Source organism: Peromyscus californicus, unplaced genomic scaffold, assembly GCF_007827085.1.
Source record: "Peromyscus californicus insignis strain IS unplaced genomic scaffold, ASM782708v3 Scaffold_23__1_contigs__length_62951481, whole genome shotgun sequence".
NCBI classification, from domain to species: domain Eukaryota; kingdom Metazoa; phylum Chordata; class Mammalia; order Rodentia; family Cricetidae; genus Peromyscus; species Peromyscus californicus.
Window position 1 is genome coordinate 2649505 of NW_026294534.1, and position 19961 is coordinate 2669465.

At 40.0% G+C, this 19961-nt stretch overlaps 1 pseudogene; it reads right to left on the reverse strand.

Annotated features, from left to right (window-relative positions):
• Positions 1-18333: 18333 nt before the first annotated feature.
• LOC128119353 (elongation factor 1-gamma-like) lies at positions 18334-19749 on the reverse strand (annotated as a pseudogene).
• Positions 19750-19961: the final 212 nt, after the last annotated feature.

Genomic DNA, 19961 nt, shown 5'->3' on the forward strand with positions numbered 1-19961 from the left:
AACCTCTCCAACCTTGGTGGAGATGCTCTTGTTCGTGTCCTGTTTTAGATTCGTATCTTTGTGACAAAATAAGCTAAAGTTAGCCCACTTAAAGATAAAAAGCTTATTTGGTCTCACAATTTCATAGGCGCCAGTTCGTTGTCACTTAGTGTTGTTGCTTGGGGGCATGTGGAAGAGAAAAGCATCATAGCAGAGGGTGTGTGCTGCAACTAAGCCAGTTACATCATGGTGGCCAGGAAGGAAATGGAGAGAGAAGGAGAGAGGAAGAGTTAGCCTGGGACAGGATAATTTTGAAAGACAAACAAAAGTGGCATTCTTCTTCTAATCAAACCCATTATTCTATGAACTTATTGATCATAAAACACATCCACAAGGTTAATATTATCACAATCAGGTCACCTCTCCATGGTACCACCAGCTGATACCAAGTCCCTAATGCCTTGGGAGGCATTTTTTTTTTTGCACCTTAACACACCTCATCACCAGTCTATCATTTGTAATACCATCCAATTATGGAGCATGATAGAGGAAACAAAACTTCCCCATTTTGTTTCATAATTTATTGAAATATTGGCTGACTCCCATAACTACTGCTTCTCTTTCTCTAGAATGATTCATTTAATAGACTATTACATTCCTCCAAATAAAGCATGCTAGACTTTGTTTATGGTTTTTGCACATAGATTGTGACTTTCCAGGTACTGGGCACTCTTTTTATCAACTTTTATTTTGAATTAATTTATTTGTATTATTCAAATTCAAAAGATTCTGGTTTTAGATGAATAACTAGGTCTGTAGTCTTTCAGGGAGAGCATAAAGGTTCACTTTACACAGTCCCAAAGAGATCATAGGATGGCCAAACTGCAATTCATTTTCCTTCCTGAACGTGAGTCATGATTTAAGCTTACTCAGAGGGTATCTCTTTCTCCTTAAAGAACAAGTGAAAGCCTTGTGCACACTCTTCCTTCACATTTGAATAAGATTCTTAAACCATTACTTTAAGTGAAATTTGTCATGCATCCTTAAACAGATGGATTTTGAGTTTTTGTTTTGGAAAGTGATTCATCTGGTGTTAGCATAGACCAGGCTGGTATTTGGAAGGAGTCAAAGGTTCCAGCTCTTGGGAGGCATAAGACGTGACTTGTCTAGGTCTGTGTCACAGTGGCAGAGAAAGAAGTTGCTATAACTCACATATGCCATGAAACCCTCCATAGAAGTGCCCTTTTCTCCCTGTGCCCCTGAGTACAGCACCCATGGAAACCTCACTTAGCTGTGATTGTAGTCTTGGAAACTTTTTGTCCCACAATGGGAAAATTGCAGTCTTCCAGAGAGGGACTTCGGATCTCTTGTTCATACATGGATCTTGTGGTACAAACCAAAAAAGTCTGTGTCAACTTAACACATGGGACAGCTAAAGGGAAAGCCAAGGCACACAGGCAAAGTGAGTGGCTCCTCATGATGGCATGTGTTACTGGGAAGTTCAGCTTGTGTTTGGTGTATTTGCCATTGACACCTCCAACTTCTTGCTTTCCCAAAGAAGCAGGTTTTAGTGGGGAAAAGATCAAAGGAGCATATAATAACAACCATAAAATATTTGCTTCCCATGGTGGTTCTTAGTAAATTTCATTTGACATATTTAAAAATCAACTTTAAGAAATAATGTAAAAAAAAAACTAACCAGAGCCAAAAGTATTTAATTATCAAAATATGGAGCTATGAAATATGGCAATCTTAATTTAGGAAAAAACACTAAAGGCTAACCAAAAGTTTGAGGGTCTTTACTTCAAGATCAGGGGAAATGTGGCAAAGGATATAGACATCAAATTAACATCACAAATTTCCATGTTAGAGCCTTGTACATCCCTGGAGATTGTGCTGTAGTGGAGTTAAAAATTGTGTCACTCATTGGAGAAAAATGCACATAGCCTTAAAGATGTTGCCTAATATTTTTATCATTTTGGTGAAAAATTGTTCTCACTGAGAGTCACACATCCGTTCTGTCATTCCTATTCTGGTCTCATTCTTAACCTTATGTTTTCTTTGCAAGAATGATGTCTCATTCTGACCTTTCTCGGCATTATACTCTTGATATTAGCTCATCACCCTTCTCTGTACTAGTATGTTTAAAATTCTTTTGCATGCATAATTAGTCATGCAAATTTTGAGCTTCCAACCTGAGAGCTATGCTGCCTTTTTCCTGTATTTATTCTTTGAAATGTTCAAAATAACATATTGACAAAGGTGTATGCTTTGGAGAGTCTTTAACAAAACATCTGTGATATGATTGTTGCCATGGCAACTGGTTTATTAAACATTAAAATTAATAACTCTGACAACCATTTAAGCTGGCATGAAAGGAAAAACTTTATAAATGTAATTGAGGTATAATAGGAAAATAGCACTCTCAGAGCAAAGAGGCCTCCCTCCTGTCGCCTTCCTGGATCCCAGTCATCTGCTGAAAAAAGTAAAGTACTTGGGAAATTAAATTGTGTTTGACTTTCGGGTCCTTTCTCAATACTTGAGCAGGTATTTCTTTCTTTCTAGAACTTTTCAAAGCTACTCATGCTATATCAAACCATGGTTGCATGTAACTTTTGTGGCTGTTAAGAACGTCTACCTTCATTGTGACCTGGTATTCTAAAAATATTAATATATTAATATTTCAATTCTTTTAAAACATTTACTTTTTGCTGCTTTAGTATAATTTTAGTAGACACTTGTTACTATTAAACTTTTTACTTTATTCAATTAAGAAATCAATTAAAAATTCTCAGCTTAGAAATATCATTATTCTCTTTTAACTGTAAAATAAATTAAAATATAATTGTAGGCAATTAAAGAATTGGAACCCTTACAAATGGCTTTAAGGGCCCCATGGTGGGTGGACTTTTCCTCATCTCCTAAGTGCAGTCTATGGGCAATCCCATCCACATTTTTGTCCCCAGTACTGCCTTTCCAGAAAGGATCTCTGTCTGTCTGAAGCTCACATTTCTCTGTCGAGATTGAGTCTTCTCACTGGAAAGTCTAATACCCTCTGGAAATCTTTTAAAGTCTCATGATACTTCTGACTCAACATACACCAAAACGGAAACATGCATTGACCTAATAGTGTATAAGTTTTCTGAGTTAATAGGTCAAAAACTTCTCATTTACATTTTGGATGACATTACAGAAATCTCTAGTGCTGCTACTGGAAAAGAAGGTCTTATTGATTGTCTATGCATCTTCTTTTTTAGATATAAACTGTATGTTACCAGATAAACAGGAAGTTTAATGGAAACTGACATGACTGAGAAAAAAGAAACAAAACTACACATGAATTTCTAGAAAAATCATTAAAGAGTATCAGACTTCAGTCTCATGCTAACACACCATCAATTCAAAGAAAAAATGTTGAAAGATTTATCCCAGCCTCCACTCATTCCACCATAATTCCAAAGTAAATTAAAATGAAAACATAATCCACATTTCCATATGCAATGAAAACTGTTGAAGGCCAGAGATAGGTGCTACATTTTGTATTTATTAAAGTAATACAAGTGTAGATAACACTGTCCCCCTCCCCCCAGGATTCATATACAGAAGCTCTACATTCAGTAGAACTTGCTTGGAATCAGAGCCCTTGAAGCATTATTTAAGGCTAATTGGGGTCATGTGTGTGGAGCCAAGTGTGTAAAAATTGCTGACCTCCAGAGATGAGGAAGAAGAGAAACCACAGAAAGAAAGTCAGAGAGAGACCTAAGTAAGAAGCTCGCTGTCTCCTCCAGGAATCGTTCTCATGAACAACCTTGAGGCCACTTTGATCTTAGAATTCTGGATTCCACAACTGTGAGAAAAGTTAGTTTCTATCATAGAAACTTGTGTGGCATTCTGGTGCAACATCTGGGCAGAATGGAACAGTAGATAGTGAAAAAGTTTTGTTTCATTTTTATTTTTTTATCTTTTTCCGACACTGACATCATTATCACCAAGGGTAGGTGTGCCCACTTTCTAATTTTTCAAGAAAGTAAAAGTAATACATGTTTGTTGATTCTCTCTTATGCTAACCATTTTATTTCAGTTCTCATATTCCAAAGAGGTAAGTGGTATTTTTGTCTCCATTTTAAAGATGACAACAACACACACACACACACACACACACACACACACACACACACACACACACACAATTGTTACAGAATCCCATGAGGCTGCATGGGTACAGAAATTAAATGATTATAATTAAATCTGAAAGACAAGGTGATGAAATTAAAGATGAAGATATCCTTTCTGTTCATTCTGAAGAATGTTTTCATTTTACTCCTAGACTATGTTTTCCTGGTGTTGGGTACAATGGCAGTTGTGGACAAATCCTCTGACCAGGCTTGACTTCTGGATCCTCCATGCTCTTCACATGTCCTTCTGAATTCATTTGCATGCCTCGCTATGGCATTACTCTATCTGGCCTTCCTGGAGGAATACTGGCCTGTTCTGGAGTGCAGTAACACCCATGGTCTTTGGCTGAGAAGACAGGGCACTGCTAGTGTTGGGGTCTCCAGCCCCTCCTTGCAGGGCTGTTGTTCTGGGCTTCCTCTTTGTAGTTCTGGGTACTTGGTGTCTAAACAAGAACTACTCAATCCAGATTACATGAAACAAATACAGATGAGTGGATCTTTGACCACATCTGGACACATTGCATAGGCCTGTAGTTAACTTATCTCAGGGAGCTATGAGTTATCAGGATCCTGTCTCTGTCTATTGTGGAGATCTGCTAAGATAGTTTCTTCAAATCACATTACTGTTGAATGGTTTTTAATAAAAAGAACATCTCCACCAAGTGTCAAAACAAAATAGCATCTCCACTATGTGTCAAAATAAAGGAAATAAGAGGAGGGTGATAAATTCACTTTATCACATTAGATATTTTCAAACACAATCCCCTGTATGAGCCCATAAGGAAAGCTCTATCAGACCTTAGTTTCCCTGATGATATTTCACTCCTAACCCCTGGGAGTTCTCTTGCCTGTTTTAATGATATATTTGAAACAGTTGTGGATATCTCAGCAGAAATCCCACATTCTGCTGCCCCACCATGCACTGTTTTTTTCATAACTTTGTATTGGTTCTTTGTGGATATTACATCATGCATCCTGATCACATTCATCCTTCTGTCCCTTCATATCCAACTTCTGTCCTGGCAATCCCCCCTCCAAAAAAATAAAATAAAATAAAATTTAAGAGAAAAGAACAAAAATCTCATAGTGAGACACAGTGAGTCACACAGTGTACCCCCTCCCCCACCTTGCCCCTTGCCACCTACTGCAGGTGGGAGAGCTGGCCTCGGGTACATGAGAGTGGAAATACTGGCCCTGACCCTTACCAGCTGCAGTTCTCTGGAGAGTGTCCCCTCCATCTCCCATGGTCAACACAGTAGAGCTGGCCCTCCTGATGTGAGTGCAGGTGAGCTAGAACCTAGGCCTTGAGAGCAGGGAACTGGTCCTGCCCTCTTGCTGCTACCTGCATAGGGTAAGCTACCCAGGGCTGTGCTGGCAAGCTTGCTCTGGTGTTGACAACAAGGGAGAACTGGCGGGCTGACCAATCCAGCTACCACGTATGCCCAGAACCAGGGCTATGAGATGGCCCACACTGACATCCACCCCATCTGACTTAGGATTTCTATTGCTGTGAAGAGACACTATGACCACAGCAACTCTTATAAAGGAAAACATTTAAGTGTGTGGCTTACGGTTTCAGAGGTTTAGTCCATTACTGAACATGGTGGCATGAAGGCACACATGGAGCTAAAGAAGGAGCTGAGAGTTCTGCATCTTGAAGGCAACAGGGAGTGCTCTGAGCTGCTGAGTGTGGTTTGAGCATATATGGGACCTCAAAGCCACTTCCACAGTGACACACTTGCTCCACTCTAACAAAGCCATACCTCCTAATAGTGCCACTCCCTTTAGGAGCCATTTTCTTTCAAACCACACCATCTACAGTCTGCTAGAGCACATGAAGGGGCCTGTCCTGTAGATCCAAAGCTACAGGATCCCCATGACAACAACAGAATATCCAAGAGGAGTCCCAGTGAGGGCCCAGTAGAAGCCAGGGGACTTAAAACAGACCAATGACTCATTGCAATAAATACTTGCACTTTTTATTTTTAATAAAACTCTTCAATGTATAACAATGGGCAAGCTTCACTGGGCCTCATTCTATTTACAGGACAATTGAAACCAAGGAGACTGTCTCCTTTCATCCTCTTCATAATGCAACAACTCAGTCAAGAGCTCCCACACCCAGCTTTGGTAGGTGCCGCAGATCAAAAGCACTAAGAAAACAAATATCAGTTATTTGCTATTTTACCAAGATTCACAATCACACGCTTTTTCATGCTTCTGCTTTAAAATTCTGCTGCTCACTTTTCCAAAGAAATAAAAAATAAATAAAAGCTCTAAAATCCTCGGTTTCTTTGCCTACACACAGCTAGAATGCCAGATTGCTGCATGGAGAACCTCTCAAAGCCCTTAACATTGGGAAGAATGTGTGACAAAGTATCATACTTTTCCTTTATGGCTAAGGATCTCTTTCCAAAAACAAAAAAGAAAACAAATAAAGCTTAATGAAAACAGGTGAATATTTGAAACAGTTGCTATTAAAGGAAACTAACCATACACATATCTCTACTAAATTCACAGGATTTGCTTTTCCCATTCATTTATTTTGCATGGTAGTAGAAGATTCAAACCTACTTTCAGGGGGTGAAGGTCATCAAAGTTTCCCCACTCAGCACACTGAATTTTGCACTAGAGCAGAATGACAGCTGTCATGCTACTTGACAAACCCAGTGAGGGACACTCCAGAGTTGGACCATGACAAACCACCTGGAGTTGGAGTTACAATTGAGGAACCATCATTCAGTACGTGCAAGATTTCCCTTCAGCACTCAAGAGTCTATTGACACTATGTCCTACATCAACCAAAAAACTACAAAATTTGCCAATCCTAGGGAACAGTTTATGACACACCTCATTCTATGCATTGGACCAGTGGGGTGGGACAGGAATGTAGAACCAAAATTAGAAAAGAAATAAGAGGTAAAACCATCTGCATTACATCCTGCACTTGCAGACAAAAAGTTATGTTAGAAATTCATTAAATTCAGTGACATTAAGTTTTCTAAGCAGCCCTAGAACACTAATTGGAATAAACAAATAATTTTGCAGCAAATTAATTGAATTCTTATGCTTTTGAAATTTCAGCAGTCTATTTATTTCACACATTAAACACTTATTCAGTACCCAGATCTACTTCATTACCATTGCCATGAAGAAGTTTCTGTTCATTTAGAGAAGGTACACCTTAAACAAACATACCCATGTTACCATGTTATTCCAGGTGTGCTGTGGGATGTTCTGTATGGCAAATGTGTTGTTTTGATTAGTCAATAAATAAATCACTGCCATTGGCTAGGCAGGAAGTATAGGCGGGACAAGGAGGAGAATAAAGCTGGGAAGTGGAAGGCTGAGTCAGAGAGACACTGCCAGCCGCCACGATGAGAAAAACCTGTGAAGATGCTGGTAAGCCACGAGCCACGTGGCAAGGTATGGATTAATAGAAATGGATTAATTTAAGCTATAAGAACAGTTAGCAAGAAGCCTGCCACGGCTATACAGTTTGTAACCAATATAAGTCTCTGTGTTTACTTAGTCGGGTCTGGGAGGCTGTGGGACTGGCAGGTGAGAGAGATTTGTCCTGACTGTGGGCCAGGCAGGAAAACTCTAGCTACAAACAAGCAAACAAAAAAACCATGAGCAAAGGCAATAGCTTTTCATGTGTGAGTGTCTATTGAACCCCACTGACAAACATCTTAAAAATAGATAACCCATTCTGGGGTGTTACAATATGAACTCATAGCTACTGTGATGGTATGCATAGGACCTGTGTAAGCTAAAGCCAGACAAATTCCATCATTAAGACTGGAGGCGGTCACAAAATATCACTCCATAACTGGGGAGTTATTGGCAATTGGTAGCTGCTAGGAGAAAGCATAATTTTTTTTAAATGTATTATCCTGAGGATTGTCCCATACCCAAGCATACTTGTGAAACAAAAATTTGACTAGATGGGCTTTAACAAAAATTTAAAAAAAAACACAAAAGAATAAAACTTGAAGTTGGTTGGATACAGAGACGAGGTGAATCTAAGAATTGAGAGGGGGTATTTGAATATAATAAAAATATGTTGTATAAAATTATCATATAATTAATAAGATATCACTTTAAAAATAAAACAGGTATAGGAAAAGTATTTTTTTATTTTTTTATTTATTTTAATTTATTTTGCAATACAATTCAGTTCTACATATCAGCCACGGATTCCCTTGTTCTCCCCCCCTCCCGTCCCCCTCACCTTCCCCCCAACCCCCCCCATTCCCATCTCCTCCAGGGCAAAGCCTTCCCCACAGACTGAGGTCAACCTGGTAGACTCAGTCCAGGTAGGTCTAGTCCCCTCCTCCCAGGCCGAGCCAAGCAATCCTGCATAGGCCCCAGGTTTCAAACAGCCAACTCATGCAATGAGCACAAGATCTGGTCCCACTGCCTGGATGCCTCCCAAACAGATCAAGCCAATCAACTGTCTCACCCATTCGGAGGGCCTGATCCAGTGGGGACCCCTCAGCCATTGGTTCATAGTTCATGTGTTTCCATTCATTTGGCTATTTGTCCCTGTCCTTTATCCAACCTTGGTCTCAACAATTCTCGCTCATATAAACCCTCCTCATTCTCGCTAATTGTACTCCCAGAGATCCACCCAGGGCCTAGTCATGGATCTCTGCATCCAGATCCCTCAGTAGTTGGATGAGGTTTCTAGCACAACAATTAGGGTGTTTGGCCATCCCATCACCAGAGTAGGTCAGTTCGGGCTGTCTCTCGACCATTGCCGGCAGTCTGTTGTGTGGGTATCTTTGTGGATTTCTGTGGGCCTCTCTAGCACTTTGCTTCTTCCTATTCTCATGTGGTCTTCATTTACCATGGTCTCCTATTCCTTGTTCTCCCTCTCTGTTATTGATCCAGCTGGAATCTCCCGCTTCCCCAAGCTCTCTTTCCCTCGACCCTCGCCTTTCATTACCCCCACTCATGTCCAGGCTGTTCATGTAGATCTCATTCCATTTCTCTGTCATTGGGCGATCCCTGTGTCTTTCTTGGGGTCCTGTTTTCCAGGTAGCCTCCCTGGTGATGTGAGTAGCAGACAAGTCATCCTTGTTTCATGTCTAGTATCCTGCTATGAGTGAGTACATACCATGTTTGTCTTTCTGAGTCTGGGTTACCTCACTCAGGATGATTTTTTCTAGATCCATCCATTTGTCTGCAAACCTCATGATGTCATTGTTTTTCTCTGCTGAGTAGTATTCCATTGTGTATATATACCACATTTTGTTTATCCATTCTTCAGTTGAAGGGCATCTAGGTTGTTTCCATGTTCTGGCTATTACAAACAATGCTGATATGAACATAGCTGAACAAGTGCTCTTATGGTGTGGTTGAGCATTCCTTGGGTATATGCCCAAGAGTGGTATAGCTGGATCTTGGGGGAGATGGATTCCCAATTTTCTAAGAAAGCGCCATATTGATTTCCAAAGTGGTTGTACAAGCTTGCATTCCCACCAGCAGTGGAGGAGAGTTCCCCTAGCTTCACATCCTCTCCAGCATAAGGTGTCTTCAGTGTTTTTGATCTTAGCCATTCTGACAGGCATAAGGTGGTATCTCAGAGTTGTTTTGATTTGCATTTCCCTGATGATTAGGGATGTTGAGCAATTCCTTAAATGTCTTTCGGCCATTTGAGTTTCCTCTGTTGAGAATTCTCTGTTTAGTTCTATAGCCCATTTCTTAATTGGACTGTTGGGCATTTTGATGTCTAATTTCTTGAGTTCCATAGTAAAAATGGCAATCTTACCAAAAGCAATCTATAGATTCAATGCAATCCCCATCAAAATACCAACACAATTCTTCACAGACCTGGAAAGAATAATACTCAACTTCATATGGAAAAACAAAAAACCCAGGATAACCCAAGGAATCCTGTACAATAACACAACCTCTGGAGGCATCACGATCCCTGACTTCAAGCTCTACTATAGAGCTACAGTAATAAAAACAGCTTGATACTGGCATAAAAACCGACATGTGGACCAATGGAATCGAATTGAAGACCCTGACATTAATCCGCACACCTATGAACATATAATTTTTGACAAAGAAGCCAAAAGTGCACAATGGAAAAAAAGAAAGCATCTTCAACAAATGGTGCTGGCAAAACTGAATATCAACATGTAGAAGGCTGCAAATAGATCCATATCTATCACCATGAACAAAACTTAAGTCCAAGTGGATCAAGGACCTCAACATAAATCCAGCTACTCTGAACCTGCTAGAAGAGAAAGTAGGAAGTAGTCTTGAATGCATTGGCATAGGAGACCACTTCCTAAATAGAACACCAGTAGCACAGACTCTGAGAGAAACAATCAATCAATGGGACCTCTTGAAACTAAGAAGCTTTTGTAGAGCAAAGGATACAGTCAACAAGGCAAAGTGACAGCCTACAGAATGGGAAAAGATCTTCACCAACCCCACATCTGACAGAGGACTGATATCCAGAATATATAAGGAAAAGTATTTTTAAGGACTGAGGTGATGACAATTTGAGAATAGGATCCAAATTCAGAATAATGAATAATTTAAAATGGCGCCAAAAATGAATTAATTTCAATGTGAACAAATTAGTAAGGCATATAAACAACAATTAAACAAGTCACTTCATGAAGTTTATTTAATCTCCATAACAACTTTGTGAGGTTGACATTTACTATTTTAATCTCAGTTTAAAAAGCATCAAAATGAGCTTAGGGGAAATAATAAAAAAAATTACCCATGTGTTTAAGATTATGGAAAGCACAGATTCTTGACTTATTTAATTTTTTTTATTTAATGATATGACTGGAAGTCACTTTCTGACTTTCAACCATAAGGAATTCTGCCTGGACTGTCTTGGTTCTCCCTTATTGAGGGTCCTTAGTATAGGCATTAAAAGACACTAACTCACATCTGCCATGCTTGAGAGACCAAGTTTGAATAGACATGACCCCGATCTTCTAGCCTAGCCTACTAACATCCTCGCCTGCAGCTGAATTGTCATTGCAATCATCAAGGATCATCTAAGTTAGCCTTCTTTCACTGGTATATTTTGGAGAGATCTCTACAAATGTTCATGTACCTGAACAGTCACACAAGTCAGTTTTGCCTTACCTGTGAACAAAGAAAAGTTGCAAGGTTGATGTTTCAAGCCAATGATTATAAATGGAAGATAGTAGAATAGTTATAGATAAATCTTTCACCAAAAGAGAAGTAGACTCAAATCCTACTACTTCACAGAAGGATACCTTTTCTTCTCTGATACCAACACACTAAATTCAAGAAAATGTACAATGTCATGAGTTGGTGACAAGTATCATCATGTGTACCTGAAGTTTTCTCTGGTCCTGCCCAGCCCCACAGACCCCGCAGCCACTTATAAAATAATCACTTAGAAACCTATATTAATTAAAACTGCATGACCTATTGGCTCAGGCTTCTCAATAGCTGTATCTTACATCTTAAATTAACCCATTTCTATGAATCTATACTTTGCCACATGGCTCGTGGCTTACTGATATCTTTACATCTTGCTTCTCATGGCAGCAGCTGGCAGTGTCCTCTCTGTTCTACCTTTCAACTTTCTCCTCTCTAGTTGGAATGTCCTGCCTAATCCTATCTTGCCTCACCATTGGCCAAACAGCTTTATTTATCAACCAATCAGAGCAACACATTCACAGCATACAGAGCAATACCCATAGCAATCATGAGCAAACTCCAGATGAGTTAATATATCAAGACAATACCCTGAAAGAAATATAAGATATTGTGATATGTAAATACCAGTGGAGTATGTTAATGCTATAATCAGAAGAAGAATTACTAAGAAATGTATTTGAGAATTTCAGAGGAAAGAAATTGACAGTGTTTATAAAGCAGAAACCTTGGGAGACTGATATTTGAAATTATGGAGTGACCCTAAAGACCAGTTCTTCAACATTAGAATGGAACAGACATAGAGCTCCCTCTCTCTGGGAACTCTTTAAAGGGGATTTATCTTGCAGGCAGCCCTGCAGTAGGTAGGCTGGTTCTAAATCAAGTCACACCAGGCAGTTAGCAGAGGCCTTAAGCACCTATTGAACTAATTTTCACCAGAAAGTCAAAGAAGAGGACTTGATTCTTGGAGCTTAAGGAAATCGGACCTCGTTAGACATATTCTCTTCTGTTTTTCTGTGCATTGTGATTACAGCTAAGGCATTTTCCAGGGACTAGTCCTCAAATCCAGAGGCACAGGAAGATTGCAGGGAGAGTTCAGAGGAGAAATATAAGAGGGATAAAATCATATAAGAATTGAAATATTTCAATATGTCTTGCTACAAAACACAAACAAAAGGAAAAGAAAAGAAAACACAAGCACAATAAAAACAAAGTCTCAGAAGCATTGTCAAGCATAAAGAAAGGGTTGTCCATGACTCTGCAATAGTCTCTTTCTCGGGGAAAGCCCAGAAGACAGTTCCCTGGTGAGGGTGAGCCTGTGGCCTCCAGTTCTGGGGCAAAGCATCAAGTTCCTTCACATGACTGTGGTCCAAATATCAAGAGTGATTTTTCAGGAGGTTAACTATATAGGTAATACAAAGCACCACCCATCTCTTATCATCTTTCCCCAGTTTTGATCACACCCTTGGCAAGGCACAACAAAGCAAGGTTGACTCTTCAGGCCATGGGAAGGCTCAAGTAAGATAATTAGGTACAGCTCTTGCCACAGGAAGACACCAGCTCCCACCCATCTCCACATCAATGTTAGTTTTATGATAGACGCAAGGCCAGGACAATTTGTTTATGTACTTTACTGTGTTTCTATGATGTGCCTTTGGGATTGGTTTCCAGCCCCCAGTTGTCTTGCTGGTATGACTGTTAGCACCTCTACAAGCACACTGAAATAAAGCTTTGAGGGACTCACTGTTCTTATGGTTCTTATGGCCAGTGGTAGCCTGAAAACCAACTTGGCCACCTCCCGTCTCATCCAGTAGTTTCTGATGATATATCTTTATTTTTAATCTCTGTTCAGGACATTATCCACTCAGTCAACAAAAACCCTTACTCTAACATCCAAATAAAAATTAACACAATGTTGAATAAATAAGACAGAAAATTACCAAAGATTTAGGACTATCTGTAAGGTAAATTATTCACATTAAATCACACAATCTAATTTGAAAACAATAAAAAGCATACATACCCTTTTTTTTGCTTGTTTAACCAAGTTTCTTCAAGTAAAATCAAGGGTATGATAAACTCCTAGCTTTTTATCTGTATTTAAAAGTTCTTCAAGCTTTTTACTGAAAACATCATTGTCTAACTGAATTTTCAGAGGGACTGTTCCATTGGAATTTCACTTAGTGAGTCCAATCAGAATAATATATCACGTTTTGGTTAATGATACTACTTCCCAGATATTCATCTTTTCCTTTCATTGGAGAATCTTTTACTCCTCAATAATATCCAACAAATCTGGCCTCAGTGACATGAGCCATACGAGGAAGGGGTTAAGGATGACAACACATGTAGATCTTGACATGCTGTTTCAGTAAAGTACTAACTCGAGTCAAAGCACAGAAGCTGATTTGAAGTTGGCAGAGCATAATATCTGGAAAATGGTGACTGGACTCATGTTTTAGGAGAGAGAAAGATGAGTACAGAGTGGGGTCAGAGTCTCATGACTTTGCACTTGCATTTTACACACACACACACACACACACACACACACACACACACACACACAAAAGAAATAGACATGACTTTTGAGCAAGAAGGAGGGTTGGGAGAGCCAAAGCTAGTAGAGAAGGCACAGATTTCCTTTTGGTTTGAGAGAGTTCTGCTACCATGAGCAGATTTCAGCAAGAGCAGGGGAGGCTGTTTGACTGTAGGAAGGGAATCAAGAAGAGAGACGGGGCTGCAGAGAAAGCAGGAACCAGGGAGATGAAACAGAGTAAAGTCTGTGGGCAGCTATGTATGAAAATGTCACAATGAAGCCCATAGCTGTATATATGCTGAAGAAAGAAACTGAATTTAAAATTAGTATGAAAAGTTGATTTTCCAATTAAATATGTGTTTCTAGAAAACTCTGATGATGTGTTTCATCCTAAAAACGTTAGGTAAACAAATAAATAATTTTAGAAACAAAGGTTAACACAGACATTGCAATTTTCTCTATTCACAGCTTAAGTTAATGAAGATTATTCAAAGTCATTTGTATTAGAATGACCTTTTACTTTTTGAAACTTAATCTAATTACACTAAACAATGATTATAACTTTATTTAATATGCAACCATGAATGTAGAATATGTTATATGATTATTCTTAAAACATACCTTTGTTCTCTTTGGAGACATGGTCTCATCATAGATCCCTGGCTCATCTGGAACTTGCTATGTAGACTTGACTGGCCTCAAACTCAGAAATTCCACTACTTCTGCTTCCGAAGTCTTGGGATTAAAGGTAAATGTACTTTTTAAAGTAACAGAAGTAAAATATTCTAAGCTTTTATATGTCTCTAAACTACAAAATAATCAGGAAGAATAAAGTCTAAAAATACCAACAGTGTTAACAATACATTTCACCAGACAATTTTAATTTTGGCAATGTCACATACAGATAATTTTAAAATTTCAATTTAGTATGTAGTAATACTTTGATTGTGTGTTTGACAAAACACCTTACTCAAACTGAAGGGAGAAAAGGTTTGATTTCTGCTCACAGTTTCAAGAGGTCTCTGTCTATCATGATGAGGAAGGCATGACCACAGGAGCAGCAGTGATGGGATGCTGAAGGGGTTGTTCACAGTACTGCAGGAGGAAGTAGACAAGCAGGTTGGTACCATCAAAGCTCCCTTTCTCTCCCCAGGTGCCTATGTCTATCAGCCTTGTTTCACCTCTCCAAAGTTCCACAACCTCCTCAAACAGCCTCTAAGCTGGACAGTACCTGAGTCTATTGTGGGAGCAGGGGTGGGGGGATCCACACGCAACCCATAACTGAGGGAAGACTTAGGGTTACACATATCAGTGATCTTCACTAAAGATTCATTGAGTACACATTTGAGGCAGCATTAACTGTTAAACAATTTGAAACCTAGGTACATGGTACCTTGTTTATATCAAATTAGAAATATTTCTCAAAAGGGAAACATTTTTAAAAATTCTCTTCAATCACAGAGAAACCCTGTCTCGAAAAACCAAAAAAAAAAAAAAAAAAAAAAATTCTCTTCAATTGCTCTGTTTTTTCCCAGAGCCCACATACAGAATCTTCTGCAAAGTCATCTTGGCTCCGAAACTACATCAAGAAGAAAAAAAAACATATTTTCCCTGACATTAATGGGTTTATTTTTTTAAAGGAGAAATTAGAACACTTTCCAAATATGTAGAAATCCATTCAAAGAAATGTCATGGCAGCCGCGAGACTTACTTTTATAGTGTGGCTTCATTCTTCTTGGCTGTTCTCACCATAGAAAATTAATTTCTAATTAGACTGAACACAACACAAGATCTTCAGCACATAATGACTACACCACTTCAAGTGTGCCACCGGCATCTTACAGCATATCTATCCAGTGGGATAAGGAAGCAGGCGGGGCCAAGGCAACCCCAGTCAGTGGAGCTTCATTCTAACACCAAGTGATTTCAAAATACCCTGCACCTCTAATGCCGTAGATAAACATTTTATCTCTCCACTTTTGATGGTATATAATTTTCAGCCTTTGATCTCACGTAATTTAAGGTGTGGTAAGATGGATTTTGGCAGAGCAGGCGAGGGAAAAGCAAGGTTTAGCACTTTGGTTCCTGGAGATTCACATCCCAGACATGGGCTTGGCAAGCCCCAGGCCTGTGTAGCCAGTTCGGCTACAGGAAATAAAAGAGGTGCTATTTAAAGGAAAGAACTTGGGTTAGAAAGGAATCGCTGTTGTAAAAGATGTTCAACTCACATTGCCATATGGGGCTCTTGGAACATTTCCCATGTACATTAGCTGTATTCTTGGCACTTGGGGTTGTTTTTGGCTCCATGACATGCAGTTGCTGCTTTGAAGCTTGTTGAAGGTATTGTCATATAGCCACACCTTTGCAGGAAAAAAAAAATCATTGAAAACTTCAATAATAAGACTTGTTTGAAAAGCTCAACTGTTTCATCTGTCTTGGAGTTCCAGTCTATAAATACACATCTCAAGACAGTTGAGCATGACTAGAACTTGAGACAGAGGCTTCCATTAGATTGCATAAGCATTGAAAAGAAGAGCACTTTTTGGAAAATTTCATAAAACAAACAGTATCTATTAAATTCCAATGACCTGGAAGATGCTGCACTATCAGGTACGATTCTGTACAGCCACATAGAAATAATTTCTTGGTGTGTTCATTATCCTATGGCAGAACAAAACCTCCAAGGACAATATGCATAGTAATTCCTTTGTGTATTCATCCACTCACTCAGAAAATTACCAACCTGAGCCTGCAAAGTTGTGACTATTTACTGCTCCTGCAGAAGATGCAACATTGGTTCTCAGCACCTACACTGCAACTCTCAGCCTCCTATAACTCTAGTGACAGGGGATCTGATGCTCCCCTCTTGCCTCCAAGGACATAGCATGTATGTGATGCAGAAGCATCCATGTAGGCAAAACACTCACAGGCAAAATAAAACAAATTAAAATCTAGAAAAAATGTTTAGAATGAAATAAAATACCAATCAGCATCCATAGACTAGGCACCATTTTCAGTTTGGGGGATTATTTTACTACTTTCAAGTTATGGGCAATAGATAACAAACTAGATATTTTATAAATTATGGAATTTTCATTCTTGTCTCCTCCCACCCCTCCAGCCTCGCTCTCCCAACCCACTCCCCATTCCCTCTTATATGAAGGTATGGCCTCCCACGGGGAGGTACATTTAGTAGAGGCAGGTCCAAGCCCCTCCCCGTGCCTCAAGGCTGTGCCGGGTGTCCCATTGTAAGTAGTGGACTCCAAAAACCCTGCTCATGCACCAGGGAGGGATTCTGATCCTACTGCCGGTGTGTATGTGTGTGTGTGTGTGGGGGGGGTGCTTACCCTAACTGTCATCACAGAGCCTTTCTCCAGTAACTGATGGAAGCAGATGCAGAGATCCACAGCCAAACACCAGGCCAAGCTCCAGGAATCCAGTCGAAGAGAGGGAAGAGGGATTCTATGAGCAAGGGCATCAAGATCATGATGAGGAAACCTACAGAGACAACCAAACCAAACTAGTGGGAACTCATGAAATTTAGATCAACAGCTGTGGAGCCTGAATGGGCCTGGATGTCCCTCTGCATAAAGAGGAAGTTCTGCTTTGCATCTTATATTTAATTTTTAATTTTTTTCCTCACTGGAACATGATCAGTGCTTTAGATAGTAAAATAACATTATTCTTTTCATATTTTATTTTTGTATTATATAATTTATTCAAAATTACTATCTGTCCTCTTATCATATAAATAAGACAAACAAAATCAAAGAGTGCATTTTCCTCTTGTGTATTTATTACTATTGATATTTGATAATTAGGGATTATATTAGCTATAAAGCATGAGGTAGGATATAAAATACATTTATCTTCCATTGCCTATATGATACTTATTATATGATTTCTTGAACAATTTTTTAATTTTTCAAATGCTATAATTAGCTATTAATAAATTACTCTGTATTCAAGTACAAATTTGGATTTTATGTGTGTGTATATTTACTTCTTGTATATTAATACACTTGAACATGATTGAGGTAATTTCTTTAATAGGATGCTCCATTTTCTAGAATGTAGCTGGGGATATTTTCCTTATTTAGTTTCTTAATTTTTTTGGAAAATTCATTGTTTAAAATATATTTTTATATAACACCATTTATACAACAATAATTATAATATTATTTATATAGCATCATTTGAGAATTGCATACTTGTATTCAATATATTTTGATCATCTCTGCTCATCACCCATCCAACACTTCCTTGCTACACCAGTTTGCTCCTGTTATATTTGTTATTTTGGGGGGTCTGCCACCCAGTTCCCCAAAAAATCTCACACGGAGGCTTATTCTTACTTATAAATGCCCAGCCTTAGCTTGGCTTAGTTTCTAAGCAGATTTCCTTCACTTAAATTATCCCATCTACCTTTTGCCTCTGGGCTTTTCCTGTTCTCTTACTTCGTAAATCTTTTTTTTTTTTTTCAATGTTCAGTTTCCTTTAATGACCCCCATCTCCCTTGAAGGGTAGGTGCAGGCAGCTAGGTGACGGCAAGACATGTTCACTTGAAGATCTTGCCTTGATTGACGGCTTTGCCCACATGCTGGAAGGCCCCCTCCCAGGCAAAGTACTCTCGAACCAGGGTCTTGGTCTCCTCACTACCAGGATCCAGTTTCCGCCATGTATATGATTCATAGTCCACCTGCCAATCTGAACTCAGCTGAAAAGCAAGCTCTTGGCCTCAGAAGACCCAAACGCCAGAAATGGAGCTGCTGTTGTTGGTTCCAAAGATGATGACACTAGCAAAGGCATTCTTCCTCAGTTTGTCCAATCGCTGGAACATTCCAGTGATGAGGTTGCAACTCATAAAGGTCTGGGTGAGCTCTTCAGGGAAGCGGTACTCGGCATACTAGAGGAACCAGCCATCCTTATCAAAGTGCTCCCAAAAACATGGCAGCGCCACAGAGAGGGTGTCCTCATTGGAGTACTTACGCTTAAACTCATCCAACACAAAAGTACTCTTGGGCAGGTGAGAAAAGGGGTCCTTGGCCTTGGGCTCAGCAGCCAGTGCCTGCTCACATTCATCCATCTCCTCCTCAGGAGCTAGGGCAACAGCCTTTTTTTCCTCTTTCCACTCAGCCTGGAGGGGGGCTTCTGTTTCTCTTCTCGTGAGCCCTTTTCTTTCCTTGGAGTATCTTTTTTAGGCTGGCTCTCTGCAAACTTCTCAGCATCAAACTGGGCCATCTTCTCACACAACTTCACTTCCCCCAAGACTGCCCTGAACCGGGCTTGGTTAATGCAGGTGAGGAACCATCAGTTGGTATTGGGGCTCTAAGACCCGTTTGTAGAGCCACAGAAGGGTGCAGACAACTGTGATATCAGCCAGTGTCACTCGCTCACACACCAAAAAAAGTCCTTGTCTTCAAATGCATGTCCAGCAGCCCCAGGATTCGCCTCGCCTCCCCTTTTGCATTTTCAGTGGCCTGTTTGTTGTGGTGCATGATGCCCAAGGTGGGGACACCGAGGTGCTGGCTGGAGGAACAACGTCACTGTCAGCAAAGCTCACCCGCTGCACCACCTGAGCTGCTGCCACCTCTGGAGTACTTCCCCGCAGGTCCTCCTTGCTTATGTAATAGGCGATGGCATTGCTCTCAAACACACAGAATCCTTCATCACCCTCAAATGCTGGAACCTTGCCAGCTGGGAATTTTCTGAGAAATTCAGGGGTGCGGTTGGTTTGGCCAAAGTGGAGGTGGGGTGGTGCGGAGAGCACGCGGACCTGAGCCCCACTGTACTGAGCAGCAATGAGAGCCTTGAAGGGTCTCCAGTTTTCAGGATATGTGTACAGGGTCCCAGCCGCCATGGTGATTCCGCAGAGAAAGGGGGTGGGGCTGTCGGTGCACTTACTTCCGTAATCTTACTCTTACTCAGCTGAGTGGCTGGCCCCTGAAGTCCTCCTCCTCTGACTGCTAGATTTTTTTTCTCCTTTCAGATTTTTCCCTCTAAATATTCTCTCTGCCTGCCAGCCCTGTCTATCCTTTCTCCTGCCTTGCTATTGGCCAGTTCTTTATTAGACCATAAGATGTTTTAGACAAGCATAGTAACAC